This window comes from Erythrolamprus reginae, chromosome 12, assembly GCF_031021105.1.
Source record: "Erythrolamprus reginae isolate rEryReg1 chromosome 12, rEryReg1.hap1, whole genome shotgun sequence".
In the NCBI taxonomy this organism is placed as follows: Eukaryota; Metazoa; Chordata; class Lepidosauria; order Squamata; family Dipsadidae; genus Erythrolamprus; species Erythrolamprus reginae.
In genome coordinates, this window is record NC_091961.1 from 26,492,179 (window position 1) to 26,509,251 (window position 17,073).

Genomic DNA, 17,073 nt, shown 5'->3' on the forward strand with positions numbered 1-17,073 from the left:
TCAACTAAACAATGTCGGTTGGCGGGCCCCAGGGGAAGAGCCTTCTCTGTGGCGGCCCCGACTCTCTGGAACCAGCTCCCCCCAGAGATTAGAACTGCCCCTACCCTCCTTGCCTTTCGTAAACTCCTCAAAACCCACCTTTGTCGTCCGGCATGGGGGAATTGAGATATCTCCCCCGGGCCTATACAATTTATGTATGATATGTTTGTATGTATGTCTGCTGAATAATGGTTTTTTTTTAAATATTTTAAATTGTAAATTATTAGATTTGTTATGGACTGTTTTATTGTGTTGTGAGCCGCCCCGAGTCTACAGAGAGGGGCGGCATACAAATCTAACAACTAAGTAAGTAAGTAAGTAAGTAAGTAAGTAAGTAAGTAAGTAAGTAAGTAAGTTAAGTAAAGTAAGTAAGTAAGTAAGTAAGTAAGTAAGTAAGTAAGTAAGTAAGTAAGTAAGTAAGTAAACAAACAAACAAACAAGTTTAGAAAGCTTTGGACTAATTAACAAAGGCAATTTTCATCCTGCTTGCTCAGAGGAGCTTAATAAATACAGTGGTACCTCTACTTAAGAACTTAATTCATTCCGTGACCAGGTTCTTAAGTAGAAAAGTTCTTAATTTAAGTAGAAGCACTTTTTCCCCATAGGAATCAATGTAAAAGCAAATAATGCATGCAAACCCATTAGGAAAGAAATAAAAGCTCGGAATTTGGGAGGGGGGAAGAGGAGGAAGAAGAGGAGGAGGACAGTTGCTGCAGAAGGAAGAAGGTGAGGTGAGCACCCCATTTTGCCTTTCCGTGCCCAGATGCTCCGGGAGGCAACCTCGTGCCGGGTGTACGGGAGGCAGCGCAAGGGAGTCACCACAGCGAAGTGGTTTATTCCCTCTCCAAGCGCCCAGAGAAAGGAAAATGCTCCGTTTGCTCTGGACTGCCAAAGCCTCCTTAAGTGCCACCAAAAGGCTCCTCTGGCAGCCCAGAAAAGCCCAAGATGGCCAGGATTAAAGGGGGAGTGGCAGGAAACTGGCCGGGCCTTCGTACCGCTCTCAAATTTCCTGGAAAATTTTTCTGGGCTCAGGTTCTTAAGTAGAAAATGGTTCTTAAAGAGAGGCAAAATATCTTGATCATCCGGTTCTTATCTAGAAAAGTTCTTAAGTAGAGGCGTTCTTAAGTAGAGGTACCACTGTATGGCTTTTGCAGCAAAGAGAGAAAACAGTTTAGGAATCGAGAATGAAAATGGCTGAGCTGATAAAGAGTTTTCTGCTTTTTCCCAGTCTTCCCAGTATCTTAAAAGTCTGATAATCCTATCGCTCCATCCAAGGAGGAGAGTAACAAGGATGATCAGGGGACTGGGGAATAAAACAACATTTGCAGGAACTGGGCATGGCTAGTGTTCTTCCGGGTTCTCTGGTAGGAGCCTCCCGAAAATTCAAGGGTACAAATTGCAGACACACACACGTTTGAAAATTCAAAACAATGTTCTTTATCCCAAAATTCAAAATAAACTAAGCAAAGAGCACTCGTCCCAAAACAACCGGGTAGTCTGTACAATTTCCCTTAAGCAGTCATTAAGTACTTAGCTAGCAGCTGTGAAGAAACTTCACACCCCTTCTTCCTCCAACGAAGGGAGACACACACACACACACTGCTCTGCTGTGGTTTCAAAGGCGTGAAAAATCAACAAAGTCCAGAAAACAGCAACATGCGATTCCTGAAGAACTACGATCAGATACTCTTTCACAACGGCCAAACCCACATGCTGCTATTTATAGCAGCAGCCCTAATTACTGGAGCCCCACCCAACCACAGGTGGCCTCACTTTCTCTTGCAATAATCCTTCAGTTGTTGTCTCCTATGCATCACTCTACGCATGTGTGGATGTGTCATTAACTCTTGTTCAGAATCCAAGGATGATACAGATGATTGATCTCCTCCTGGGCTGTCTGCCAAACTCCCTTCTTCCCTGTCACTCATGCTTCCTTGGTCAGAGGAGGCTTCGTCGGCAGATTCTACTGGGAGCAAAACAGGCCTGCGGCATGTGGATATCTCCCCCACATCCACCTCCACATTCCTTGGGGCAGGAGCTGGGCCAGAGCTAACCACAACATACCCGATGCCTTTGAGTTGCTGTTGGCAGATGCTACGTACTTACTGCAGAGGTAGAGGCTGACAGAAGGAGCCCTCATCCCAAGGGAACTTTCTCCGCATAGTTTGTTATAAGTTGCTGATGTGGCTCCCCATGGATCGATGAGCTCTCTGCAAAAGGCAGCCATTGTGCGCTTTGAAGCCTGAAACCTTGAGAATTTCAAACAAGCAGGGGACGAGCAGATGATCTATGAAAAATGACTATCTAACAAGGCTAAAAATTGTTCATTAACTCTTCCCCTCCCTCTTTCACCCACCCACTCTGCCCAAATTAGTTCTGTTTCCTTTTATCCCATTCACACCTAACGCCAAAAATCTGAGCACGCATGCATAATGTCTAAGTTGCTTTCGACAGAAACGTTTGCACTTATTTCTTCTCTGACAGACTTTTTTTTTAAAAAAAATAATTTTGTGCTACTTGTTTCTATTTTTGGCTTTCTTGGTATCTCGGGAGAAAAGGACGAGATATTCGGAGGAGTCAAGGGAAATGGCAATAAAATATGAGGAATTGGGGGACACATGCTGTCTTGAATTACAACTTTCTGGAAGGGGGGGATACTTTCTGTGGAAATGCTTTCAAGAAGAGGTATTTTGCAGACACCAATCCAAATAAGACTGGACAGGTTTTTGCACAACATACCTGAGGATGGCTTAAAAATAGCAGAGTAACTCTTATCTATCTATCTATCTATCTATCATCTATCTATCTATCTATCTATCTATCTATCTATCTATCTATCTATCTATCTATCTATCTATGTAGGTGTTGTGGTTAGCTCTGTCCCAGCTCCTGCTCCAAGGACTATGGATGTGGGGGAGACATCCCCATGCTGCAGGTCTGTTTTGCCCCCGGTGGAATCTGCTGATGAAGGCTCCTCTGACCAAGAAGACAGGAGTGACAGGGAGGAGGAGAGTGTGGCAGACAGCTCAGAAGGAGATCAATTATCTAGCTCCTCCTTGGATTCTGAACAAGAGTTAATGATACAGCCATGCATACGGAGAGCGATGCATAGGCAACAACAGCTGAGAGATTATTATCAAAGAAAATGAGGCCACCTGTGGTTGGGTGGAGCTGGGGTAATTAGTGAGGCTGCTATAAATAGCAGCCTGTGGGTTTGGCCATTGTGGAGGATTATCTGATCGTTGTGTTTTGTGACTGCTTTACTGACTTTGACTTTTTGTGTGCTGATTTTGAAACTAAACCAGAGCAAAGTGTGTTTTACTTTGTGAAAGAAGAAGGACTGCAAATTGCCTCACAGCTGCAAGCTAAATATTGCAGAACTGATAAGGGACTTGTACAAACTACCAGTTTGGTTGGAGATGAGTGCTTTTTGCTATACCAAAAGAGGGCTTGGTTTAAGTGAATTTTCATTATAAAAAAACATTGTTTTGAATTTTCAAACGTGTGTGTGTCTGAAATTTGTACCTGTGAATTTTTGGGAGGATTCTACCAGAGAGCCCGACAGAACAGTAGGTAGGTAGGTAGTCAAGTTCATATTGGTAGTATACAAAGATATAATAATATTTGTATACATGATACTAATAAGAGAGAAACATTAGGACAGGGGATGGAAGGCACACTGGTGCACTTATGCACGCCCGTCGCTGACCTCTTAGGAAATGGGTGAGGTCAACAGTGGATAATATAATATATATATATAAATTTTATATATAAAATATAAAACGAAAAGAGTGCTCCAGTTCCCCCTGAAGAGATCCCCAACTTTGAAGGTTCTCCATTCAAAAGTTGGGCTTGCTCTTTTCCAAAGCCTCCCTGAATGCTTCCTCTTGTCCATAATGAATGTCCCAGCCTCCTTTTTCTATCCTGAGCAGGCAGGCCTGCTGCTACCGCTGTTGCTTTCCAGCCAAGCCAACCTCCCTTGCTTTGGCAGCCGGCAAAAGTTTTAATCGATGACTAAATAGATTGTAAATGAGAAGCAAACAAAAGGGAAGAGGCTGGACGAGGCGAGGGATGAGTCCACAGGTGAAGCCGAGCGCTCTGTATAATGTGTGCTAATCAAGGCTGCCTCTGCAGCGGGCCACGTCTTTGCCTGGATTCTGCTGGAGCGAAAAGCAGAGGCATCTGCTGTCCAGATGGTGAGCAGAACATTGGCTGGTCTTGGAGAATAGCCAACCAAGCTGGTGCAGGGTTGGTCGTTTCCTTCCCAATCCATGGACATTCGGTTTTGTCTGCGTTAGAATTGGATACTGCCGCAATAGCAATTATTACTGCATCACTAAATTAACGGGGAAATTAGCCTGTAAAATGTCCAGCCACGTGATTGTTCCCTCTGTCATAGAATTGCTTTGCAATGGAGATGTTTATGGGTCTTTGGAAGGACTGAGAGAATGGAAGGAAGTCTCAATCCCCAATACCTCCAGATAAATGGACCAGCGCTAAATTAGATTGATTTGGTCAGGGCCCTGAATTAGCCCAAGGCTGCTGCTTTCTTCTGTTCCTCAAGTAGTCTTCTTCTTCTTCTTCTTCTTCTTCTTCTTCTTCTTCTTCTTCTTCTTCTTCTTCTTCTTCTTCTTCTTCTTCTTCTTCTTCCCCTTCTTCTTCTCCTCCTCCTCCTCCTTCTTCCCCTTCTTCCCTTTCTTCTTCTTCCCCTTCTTCTTCTTCTTCTTCTTCTTTTCTTCTTCTTCTCCTCCTCCTTCTCCTCCTCCTCCTCCTCCTTCTCCTCCTCCTCCTCCTCCTCTTCCTCCTTCTCTTCTTCTTCTTCCTCCTCCTCCTCCTTCTTCTTCTCCTTCTTCTCCTTCTCCTTCTCCTGACTGATTTCATGGAAAGAGAGAACACCAAGAACTTCTCGGAGTGGTTCTAAAATGAAATTGCACTTTTGGAAATTGTCCAGTTGCAAATTACATTTCAAGCCAACGTTTTGCTTTGTAACAGTGAGTGGGTCATATGTTACACTAAACTGTGATTTGTTTAACTGGTTTTTCAACTAAGCTAATGTTGGTCCTTCCCACACACTGCACCATGCCCAAACCAGACCAAAAACCTATGGCACTGCATGGTGAACAAATAGATTGCAGATGCATACAGATTCAAAATTGTATTTTTGTAAGACAATCTCCTTCCTTCCTTCTTTGGTCTGTGTCCTATAAGCAACTTTTAAAAAATCTCATTGTTACCCAATGTGCAAAACAAAGGATATGCACTTATTAAAGAAAAAAAATTATTTTTAGCTCAGGGTTGAAATAGCAATAGCACTTAGACTTATATTACCTCCAGAGGTTGGGAGTGCCCCAACAATGAAATACTTTAAGCAGGTGTAGAATAACAATCTGTCTGAAGTAGTGTAGGGTTTCCTGCCTAAACAGGGGGTTGGACTACAAGACCTCCAAGGTCCCTTCCAACTCTGTTGTTTGTTTGTTTGTTTGTTTGTTTGTTCGTTCGTTCGTTCGTTCCTTCATTCCTTCATTCCTTCCTTCATTCATTCATTCAATTTTTATGCCGCCCTTCTCCTTAGACTCAGAGTGGCTTACAACATGTTAGCAATAGCACTTTTTAACAGAGCCAGCCTATTGCCCCCACAATCCGGGTCCTCATTTTACCCACCTCGGAAGGATGGAAGGCTGAGTCAACCTTGAGCCGGTGATGAGATTTGAACCGCTGACCTTCAGATCTACAGTCAGCTTCAGTGGCCTGCAGTACAGCACTCTACCTGCTGCGCCACCCCGGCTCCTGTTTTTGTTGTTGTTTTCATTATTATTATTGTTGTTGTTGTTGTTGTTGTTGTTATTATTATTATTATTATTATTATTATTATTATTATTATTATTATATACCGCTTCACAGCCCACTCTAAGTGGTTTACAGAGTGAGCCTCTTGCTCCCAACAATCTCAGTCCTCATTTTGCCCGCCTTGGAAGGATGGAAGGCTGAGATCGAATTCCAGGCTGCAGGCAGAGTTTCCCTGCAATACTGCAGTTTACCACTGGGAGGGAGGGAAGGAAGGGAGGAAGGGAGGGAGGAAGATAAACCAGTCTCTGATTGGTGTACAGAATCAGCATATTGCCCCCAACAATCTGGGTCCCCATTTTACCAACTTCAGAAGAACGGAAGACTGAATCATCCTTGAGCCCATCCTCATGTGACAACTTGCTTCAGGTGCATGCGGAGAAATGAAATTTCACACGGGTGCACATGTACACATGCCGGGTTCACACACAGCCAGGTCGGCCTCCAGAACCCATTGAAAAGTTCGAACAGATCACCAATCTCATTCGTTCTTAAAATATATATATATATATTTTTAGATTGCTTTTTTTATATTGTTAGCTGCGCAGAATTCGTAAGAAGTTTGGCAGCCTACAAATTGCATGCATGCATGAAGAAAGAAAGAAAGAAAGAAAGAAAGACAGACAGAAAGGAAGGAAGGAAAGAAGGAAGGAAGAAGAAAGAAAGAAGGACAGACAGAAAGAAAGAAAAAAGGACAGACAGAAAGAAAGAAAGGAAGAAAGAAAGAAAAGGAAGGAAGGAAGAAGAAGAAAGAAAGAAGGACAGACAGAAAGAAAGGAAGGAAGGAAGGAAGGAAGGAAGAAAAAAAGGAAGAAGAAGAAAGAAAGAAAGAAAGAAAGAAGGGCAGACAGAAAGGAAGGAAGGAAGGAAAGAAGGAAGAAGAAAGAAAGAAAGAAAGAAAGAAAGAAAGAAAGAGATTGTAGCCGCATCCATTGCTCAACCTTTTTAAAACTTCTCACAATCATACAAGGATGGTGGCTCTTCAGGCGTTTTCATCTGGGAGAGTGAGGACTTCACTGTGATTTATGGGAACTGAAATCATAGCTGCAAAGCTGGAACAAACTCTTTGCCTTTTAGATACCTGGAGTCCTTTTCTACAGAGGTTTCCTCAAACAACCGAGAAGGAGACTTGGGTTGTTGGTTGTTTTTTGCTGATGTAAGCAGAAACCTCTCAAGAAATTTGGCGGCAGAAATTTGTTTTAAGAGCCCCAAGTGAATCCGGTTGCTTAGTCTGACCTTGAAGAGTGAAGGTTTTTACAAGTTTTTCAAAGTTGAAGTGAAATGTATAGAAGGCGAAATATATCCCTCTGTATCCTAGATAGATAGATAGATAGATAGATAGATAGATAGATAGATAGATAGATAGATAGATAGATAGATAGATAGATAGATACGTAGGTAGGTAGGTAGGTAGGTAGGTAGGTAGGTAGGCAGGCATCCAGCCAGCCAGCCAGCCAGGGAGAGAGAGGGGTAGGTAGGTAGGTAGAGAGATAGAGGTAGATAGGTAGGTAGCGATAGATAAATAGATAGAGGGGGGGAGGGAGGGAGAGAGAGAGAGATGGAGGGAGGGATGGATGGATGAATGGACAGACAGATGGATAGACATAGACACAGACGTTTAGAACTAAGACACCTTAAACAAGATCTAAGTATTGCCCACAAGATCATATGCTGCAATGTCCTGCCTGTCGGCGACTACTTCAGCTTCAACCACAACAACACAAGAGCACACAACAGATTTAAACTTAATATTAACCACTCCAAAGTTGACTGTAAAAAATATGACTTCAGTAACCGAGTTGTCGAAGCATGGAACTCATTACCGGACTCCATAGTGTCATCCCCAAACCCCCAACACTTTACCCTTAGATTATCTACAGTTGACCTATCCAGATTCCTAAGAGGTCAGTAAGGGGCGAGTACAAGTGCACTAGAGTGCCTTCCGTCCCCTGTCCTATTGCTCTCCTATATCTCCTATACCTTTCTTCTATTCCTATATCTCTTCTTCTATTCTTTCATTGATATGTTCTATTACTTTATCTTCTTTTTTATTATTTCTTAGATATATTTTACTATGAGTATCTCCTCTATAACCTTCAACAGTCCGCAGAGAGGGGCGGCATGCAAATCTAAATAATAAATAAATCATGTATTTTACTATGTGTATAAGATAAAATACAGGGAATAGTATAAGGGCAGACTGGATGGACCATGAGGTCTTTTTCTGCCGTCAATCTTCTATGTTTCTAAGTAATGTGAGAAACTATTATTTTACTGAAAGAGTAGTAGATGTTTGGAACAAACGTCCAGCAGATGTGGTTGGTAAATCCACAGTCACTGAATTTAAACCTGCCTGGGATAAACATAGATCCATCCTAAGATAAAATGAGGTCTTCTTCTGCCATCAATCCTCTTTTTTTCTATGTTTCTATGCATGCACAAGACAGTTTTCCATCCAAAATTGGATGCAATATTGCAAGGCCCTATTCCCCATGATCTTCCTCAAGGCTAAATGGTGCTCATTACTCACATTATTGTTTCTCCTCCCTCGTTGCTTTACACTTTGCCTGGCCGGGTCAGAAGTTACAAAAAGGGTATTTGCTGAGTGATTGATATTGGCCTCCTTTGCCTTCAGTCTGACCCCTGTCAATTGCGCGGTGTGTGTCTTTTACTTACACTTTCGTCCTTGTCTTTGCAAACTGCCAGGTCTTCCTACAACTGACCTTTCTGATGGGCAAAGCTTGCTTCATCAGTTTTTTCTCTCCCCTTTGGCTACTTTCTGAATGTTTGCCACGAAGGGGTGAAAAAATAGATTCGGTCCGTTTATTTTTTCTGGTTTTCTTATCACCCGCCATACCTGTTTCAGGCTCTTCTCTGTGGTGGCTCCGACCCTCTGGAAACAGCTCCCCCCTGAGATTAGGATTGCCCCCACCCTCCTTGCCTTTCGCAAACTTCTTAAAACCCACCTCTGCCGTCAGGCATGGGGGAACTGAAACATCTCCCCCTTGCCCATGTTGTTTTGGTATTAGATTGATTGTATGCGTGTTTTGTTTATTTGTTTTAATACTCTGGGGTTGTTTTTTTATGAATTTTAGCTTAAAATTGTCATTGGATTGGTGGGTATTGGATTGTCATTATGTATTGTTTTTGTCTTGCTGTGAGCCGCCCCGAGTTTTCGGAGAGGGGCGGCATATAAATCCAATAAATCTAATCTAATCTAATGTAATCTCTGTCTGAAACTCAAATAAAATCTTTTTTCAGACCCCCACTAAGAAGCACAATAATTCTTTTCTTTTGCGCATACAAACTTTTGTTGCCGTTTTAAATAATAATAGGCAGCTTGATCGTCTTTGTTTAATTATCTTGATTTCATTCCCATTTTTCTAAAATACGTTTGCGTGTTGTTATTTCCATGTGATATGTTGGGTTGTGGGGGGTATTTTTGGCCTTGTTTCACATTTCCATTTGGGAAATTGGATTTGTGTGTGTTTGCGGGCAGAGGTGGGCTGCTAAGATGGAACGGTGATGGTGTTCACGTGCAATTTTGCTATTGGCACAGGTGCAGCTGGACTCCGCTAGCACTCAGAGCCACGGCGATGGTCGTTCAAAATGACAGTGTCACTGAAAAGTGTGACTTATCATCGTTTTTTCCCCCAGTTATGAACTTTACCGTATCCCTGTGATCATTTATGATCCAAATTCAGATACTTGGCAATAGCTTCATACTTATGACGGTTGCTACATCCCAAGTTTACATGATTGATCCCCTTTTGTGACCGCCTCACAAGCAAAGTCAAAGTCAGATTTGTCGTCTAATTAACTTATCAATTCTGGCAATTCACTGTTGCGAGAAAAGTTGTAAATAAAACTCCCCTAATCATTGTCTCACTTAATGACATGAATGTTGGGCTCAGTTGGGGTCATAAGTTGAGGACCACCTGTAATTTACAGATTCAAAACTGAATAAATCTGAGGATTCTCAAGGATCAAATTATTCAGCCTTCCGTATTATTATTATTATTATTATTATTATTATTATTATTATTATTAATTGGATTTGTATGCCGCCCCTCTCCGCAGATTTGGGGTGGCTAACAACAATGATAAAAAACAAAATGTAACAATCCAATTTAATAAAACAACTAAAAAACCTTATTATAAAAACCAAACATACACACAAACATACCATGCATAACTTGTAATGGCCTAAGGGAAGGAATATCCTAACTCCCTCATGCCTGGCGACAAAGGTGGGTCTTGAGTAATTTTCGAAAGACAAGGAGGGTGGGGGCCGTTCTAATCTCTGGGGGGAGTTGATTCCAGAGGGCTGGGGCCACCACAGAGAAGGCTCTTACCCTGGGGCCCACCAAACGACATTGTTTGGTCGACGGGACCCAGAGAAGGCCAACTCTGTGGGACCTTATCGGCCGCTGGGATTTGTGCAGTAGAAGGCGGTTCCGTATGTATTCTGGCCCAATGCCATGTAGGGCTTTAAAGGTCATGACCAACACTTTGAATTGTGACCGGAAACTGAGCGGCAGCCAGTGCAGGCCGCGGAGTGTTGCAGAAACGTGTGCGAATCTAGGGAGCCCCACGATGGCTCTCGCGGCCGCTTATGTTAATGTATGAACAGAGTAATCCTTGTTTATTGAGAAATAACATTCAGATAAACAGTATCAAGTCATACACATAATAAGTCAGAATAACAATCCAAATATTGCCAAGTACAAAGTCTTTCTTACCAATTATCTTTGTTATAATCAGCAAATAAGGATATCAAGTCTAAACACATTTTAGCTGATATACATTACTACAATACATAGATATTGCAGAGAGTTGCAGAGAATACATACAGTGAGTAGCTATTAACAGCGAGAAGCTTAGACCAAGAGAAACAGAGAGGGTGACCCAGAGAAATAAGCTATAATCTCTAATTCCCTCTTTGTCAGCAAACATATTGCCAACCCAACAGTTATGGACATAGTCCTAACAATCACAACACAGCTGTCCAGATGTGTTACCAATGAAATATGCCCTAATTTCAATGTTAATGCAACTGTGGTTTTTCTAGGTTCTCTAAGTTGTGAGATGGAGTAAGCGGTTGGGTGTAGAGTAACCAGAAATGATGACATTTTTTTTTTTAAAAAAAAATGCTATACTCCAGAATAATATTTTTAACCTTGTGCCCATTAACATTAAGGGTGCAGTCATTTCCTGATATTTTACAAAGCTATTAAGGTGGTGTTTTAAAAGAACTACTTATATTTCCAGGAAACTTCAGATCATGCAGAATGCAGCTGCGAGAGCAATCATGGGCTTTCCCAAAAATGCCCATGTTACACCAAGACTCTGCAGTCTGCATTGGTTGCCGATCAATTTCAGGTCACAATTCAAAGTGTTGGTTATGACCTATAAAGCCCTTCATGGCATGGGACCAGAATATCTCTGAGACCACCTTTTGCTGTGCGAATCCCAGCAACTGATTAGGTCCCACAGAGTCAGCCTTCTCCGGGTCCCGTCAACTAAACAATGTCGGTTGGTGGGCCCCCGGGGAAGAGCCTTCTCTGTGGCAGCCCCGACTCTCTGGAACCAGCTCCCCCAGGGATTAGAACTGCCCCTACCCTCCTTGCCTTTCATAAACTCCTCAAAACCCACCTTTGTCATCAGGCATGGGGGAATTGAGTTATCTCCCTCGGGCCTACACAATTTATGTATGGTATGCTTATTTATTTATTTATTTATTTATTTGTTTGTTTGTTTTATTTATTTATTCTTTGTCCAACATACAATACATATGGAAGAGAATAGACATTAAGTAATATATATGACGATAGAAAGTAAAAAGAAGAGAAGTAGATGGGAGGAAGAGAGTATATATGATATAAGAGATAATTATATATATATATATATATATATATATATATATATATATATATATATATATATATAGATATATAGATATATAGATATAGATATAGATATAGATATAGATATAGATATAGATATAGATATAGATATATAGATATAGATAAGGAGAGAATATATATGACATATGAGATAAGGAAAGACAATTGGACAGGGGACGATAGGCACATCAGTGCACTTATATACGCCCCTTACTGGCCTCTTAGGAACCTGGAGAGGTCAATCGTGGAGTGTCTAAGTGAGAAATGTTGGGGGTTGGGAGTTGACACTATCGAGTCCGGTAATGAATTCCACGCTTCGACAACTCGATTGTTAAAGTCATATTTTTTACAGTCAAGTTTGGAGTGGTTAATATTAAGTTTGAATCTGTTGTGTGCTCTTGTGTTGTTGCGGTTGAAGCTGAAGTAGTCGTTGACCAGAAGGACGTTGCAGCATATGATCTTGTGGGCAATACTTAAATCGTGTTTTAGGCGCCGCAGTTCTAGGCTTTCAAGACCCAGGATAGATAATCTATTTTCGTAGGGTATTCTGTTTCGAGTGGAGGAGTGGAGGGCTCTTCTGGTGAAATATCTTTGGACGTTTTCGAGAGTGTTGATGTCTGAGATGTGGTATGGGTTCCAGACAGATGAGCTGTATTCGAGAATGGGTCTGGCATAGGTTTTGTAGGCTCTAGTCAGTAGTGTGAGATTGCCAGAGCAGAAGCTACGTAGGATCAGATTAACAACTCTGGAAGCCTTTTTGGCGATATTGTTGCAGTGGGCTTTAGCACTTAGGTCATTTGATATTAATATTCCAAGGTCTTTTACTGAGTGTGGGTTGGCTGCGAGAATTTGTTTATTCAGTTCATATGCGAAGTTTGGATTCTTTTTGTCGATGTGGAGGGTCTGTATGTCTGTATGTATGGCTTGTATGTATGTCTGCTTAAAAATGGGTTTTTTAAAATATTTTAAATTGTAAAGTATTAGATTTGTTATGAACTGTTTTATCGTGTTGTGAGCCGCCCCGAGTCTACGGAGAGGGGCGGCATACAAATCTAATAAAATAAATAAATTAAATAAATATTTGGTTTTTTAAAAAAATCATTGACTACACAACTTTAATCCATAATAAATTTGTGTGTTTGAGTGGGAGGGAGACAAAAGACATTGGCTCAAAGTCATCCAATGGCCTTCATGGTAGAAAGGGTTTTTTAATTTGGATGTCACCTTACTGGTTCTCTCTGTTTTATTAATTTAATACTTAAAAAAAAAAAATCATCCCCATCTATTCTCCATCCCGGCATTCCACTTTTTCCTGATTGTTTCTCTCCATTCAGCGGGTATAAAGCTTCCAGATGTTCAGGCTATAAAATGTTCCCATCCATTTTCTTTTTTCTCTCCTCCCCACACTTTTTTTTTTTAATGTAGTGTTCATAAAACGGCTCTTGGAAAACTGCTGAAGCTTTTAACTGAAAGCAAATCAGCTTTTCGGTGCCCTCTCCGCTTCTCCCTCTAATGTGATTTGAAGAAAATTTTATGAGCTCTAATTAAACAAGAAATTGCCCTGTAGTCCCCCCCTGGCTGGCCAAAAAAGCAGGATGAAAAGTGCCAGGCAGCTGGGTCATCATGGCAGGTGGAAGAGTTATCTGTGTTTCGGTGCATTGTCCGTAGGTTGGAGAAATGGTCAGAATGGTGCAGTTAACTCAGCCCGTACGAAACCTGGTTTGTAGTTAATGTGGTTTGACGTGGTCTGAATTAGCAGTGGTATGCAAACTGATACATCTTTCTGGATGTGCCATGCATCAGCAAACTTTTTTTGGGGGGGGGGAACCAAGATGATGACTCGCTCCTTCCTTCCTTCCTTCCTTCCTTCCTTCCTTCCTACCTCCCTCCTTCTTTCCCTTCCTTTCCTTTCCCTTCTTTCCTTCCTTCCTCTCTTTTCCCCCCTTCATTCTTCCCTTTCTTCTTTTCCTTTCTTTCTTTCTTCCTTTCTTCCTTTCTTCCTTCTTTCCTTCCTTTCTTCTTTCTTCCTTCCTTCCTTCCTTTCTTTTTTCTTTCTTTTCTTTCCCTTCCTATCTCCCATCCTTTCTTCCTTCTTTCTTTCTCTCTTTCTTTCCCTTCCTTCCTTCTGCCCTCCCTTCTTTTCTTTCTTTCTTTCTTTCTTTCTTTATTCTTCCTTCCTTCCCTTTTTCTTTCTTTTCTTTCCCTTCCTATCTCCCATCCTTTCTTTCTTTCTTTCCCTTCCTTCCTTCTTCCCTCCCTTCTTCTCTTTCTTTCTTTCTTTCTTTCTCTCTCTCTCTCTCTTTCTTTCTTTCTTTCTTTCCTTGCCCTTCCTTCCTTCTTTCCTTCCTCCCTCCCTCCCTTCCTGACTCAGCCTTCCATCTTTCTGGGGTCGGTAAACGGAGAATCCAAATTTTGAGGGGCTAGATGCTGATTCTGTAAACCACTTAGAGAGGGCTGTGAAGCACTGCAAAACAGTACAGTATATACATCTAAGTGCTAGTGCCATTAGGGAGCTATGGTGGTGTAGTGGTTAGAATGCAGCAGTATAGCCCAATTCTGCCCGCAGCTTGGAGTTCAAACCTGATGGGATTCAGCCTTCCATTCTTCTGAAGTTGGTAAAATGAGAACCTAGATTGTTGGGGGACAATATGTGGACACTGTAAACCACTTAGAGAACTCTGTAAAACACAATGGGGAAGTATACAAGACTAAGTGCTGTTGCTATTGCTATTATTGGAAATATAAAATGAAATCTACCTAACATCAGTCATTCTGCCATCCAGCATATCAAACCCAAATCTGAACCATTTCTCTTTGTCTGGAATCCCTTGTGCTCTGTAAGAAGAATGCTGTTCTTACAGAGGTGGGTTGGTGCAATGGTTAGAGCGCAGCCCTGCAGGCTACTTCAGCTAACTGCTAGTTGTAGTTCAGCAGTTCAAGTCTTACCACCGGCTCCTTCCGAGGTGGGTAAAATGAGGACCTGGATTGTTGGGGGCAATATGCTGATTCTGTATATATAGTGTTGTGATTCAGCCTGAGGCTGCTCAGGGACCAGCTGTGTCTCTGCTGGCTCCATGCCCGGAGGAGGAGGACAGTGAAGAGGAGGGGACTGAACAGTCGGACGGGGTAGAGGAAAGTCAGGAATGGGACGAAGGAGAACAGCATGAGAGCCCCGGGGGGGGGGGGGGCTCTCCCCAGCCAGTAGCTTGGAGTCATTAGGTGATGAAGGACAAGCCGTCATTGACATGCGACAGAGACGTTCAGATCAAAGAAAGGAGCAATTAAAGAAGTATTATCAGCACTGAATTAGGAACAGCTGGGCTTGGGTGTGGTCCTCCTTAGCAGGGTTTAAAAGGCAGGCAAGCCCTTGAAGCCATGTGGAGTGTTATCAGTTGGAGTTACGGTGTCCTGCTTTGTTCTCGACGTCTCTGTTCCTGGCTTGTGGCCCAGCAGTTTGGAAGACCCATGGGAGGTGTAGGTCTGCTATCTACAGCCTCGTCTTGGCAGCAAGAATCCTGTATTGCTGCATGGACTTTTGCCTTTGTTGATATATTTGAAGATACAGCGTTTTCCTGTTTGTAAGGACATTTTCTGTTACCTGTGTTTTTCTTGAATTTTATAAACTGCCTTTGCCTTTTACCGGTGTGTCTGGCTTCTCTTTTTGGGTTGGTATTGGCTTCCGGAGTGATCCAGACAGAACATATAGAGAGGGCTGTAAAAACACTATGGAGCAGTATATACGTCTAAATTCTATTGCGATTGCTATTCTTCCTTTGGCCTTCCAAAAGCAGCTGAAAGGATGCTTTTTCCAGAAGTTCTTTGGCGATTAATTACAAGCAACAGCACAATGTTCAATAAATTTTAGCTTCCTTTTAAATTGAGAATTGAATGGGGTTATTATTTTAATTAAGTAATTAATTATTTTATTGACGACTATTGTGTTTTATGTGTAATTTCTGTAAGTCACCTAGACATTTTTTTGATTTCAGGCAGCAGACTTATTAAAGAAATCAATTAATTTGGGCTGCTTTGAGCTGGGTAAGGAAAGCTGTACTGGACTCAGTAACCTTTTTGGTTGTTGGAGGCGGTAGCTGCTACTGGTAAAATCTATTTGTACTTTTCGCTGCATAGGGAGATCTCAGTGGAAATTAATTATTTTTAAAAAATGTCTAGCCTATAAGGAAAATCTTGAGTTCTGAAGGTTTTCTATGGCTTATTTTTTTTTTTTTGTTTTAAGTACATGTTTCAAAGAAACAGTCGGAGATGTTGAAAATACAATTGTGCTATCCAAAAATGCTTTTTCGAGAGGACCTGAACTCAATCTGTCTAGTCTGGAGGACAGAAGGGAAAGGGGGGACATGATTGAAACATTTAAATATGTTAAAGGGTTAAATAAGGTTCAGGAGGGAAGTGCTTTTAATAGGAAAGTGAACCCAAGAACAAGGGGGCACAATCTGAGGTTAGTTGGGGGAAAGATCAGAAGCAACGTGAAAAAATATTATTTGACTAAAAGAGTAGTATATGTTTGGAACAAACTTCTAGCAGACGTGGTGGTTAAATCCACAGTAACTATTTGGTATGCACAGTAACTATTTGGACAGGGACTCACTGCTCACAGTCACTCATGCCCTCATCACCTCGAGGTTCGATTACTGCAATGCTCTCTACATGGGGCTACCTTTGAAAAGTGTTCGGAGTGTTCGGAAACTTCAGATCATGCAGAACGCAACCGCAAGAGCCGTCGTGGGGCTTCCAAGATTCGCCCATGTTTCTTCAACACTCCGTGGCATGCATTGGCTGCCGATCAGTTTCCGGTCACTATTCAAAGTGTTGGTCATGACCTTTAAAGCCCTACATGGCATTGGACCAGATTACCTCCAGAACCGCCTGCTACCGCACGAATCCCAGCGACCGATAAGATCCCACAGAGTTGGCCTTCTCTGGGTCCCGTCGACTAAACAATGTCGTTTGGCGGGCCCCAGGGGAAGAGCCTTCTCTGTGGTAGCCCCGGCCCTCTGGAACCAACTCCCCCTGGAGATTAGAACTGCCCCCACCCTCCCTGTCTTTCGTAAACTACTCAAGACTCACTTATGCTGCCAGGCATGGGGGAGTTAGGATATTCCTTCCCCTAGGCCATTACAAGTTATGCATGGTATGTTTGTGTGTATGTTTGGTTTTATAATAAGGGTTTTTAGTTGTTTTATTAATTGGATTGTTACATGCTGTTTTTTATCATTGTTGTTAGCCGCCCCGAGTCTACGGAGAGGGGCGGCATACAAATCCA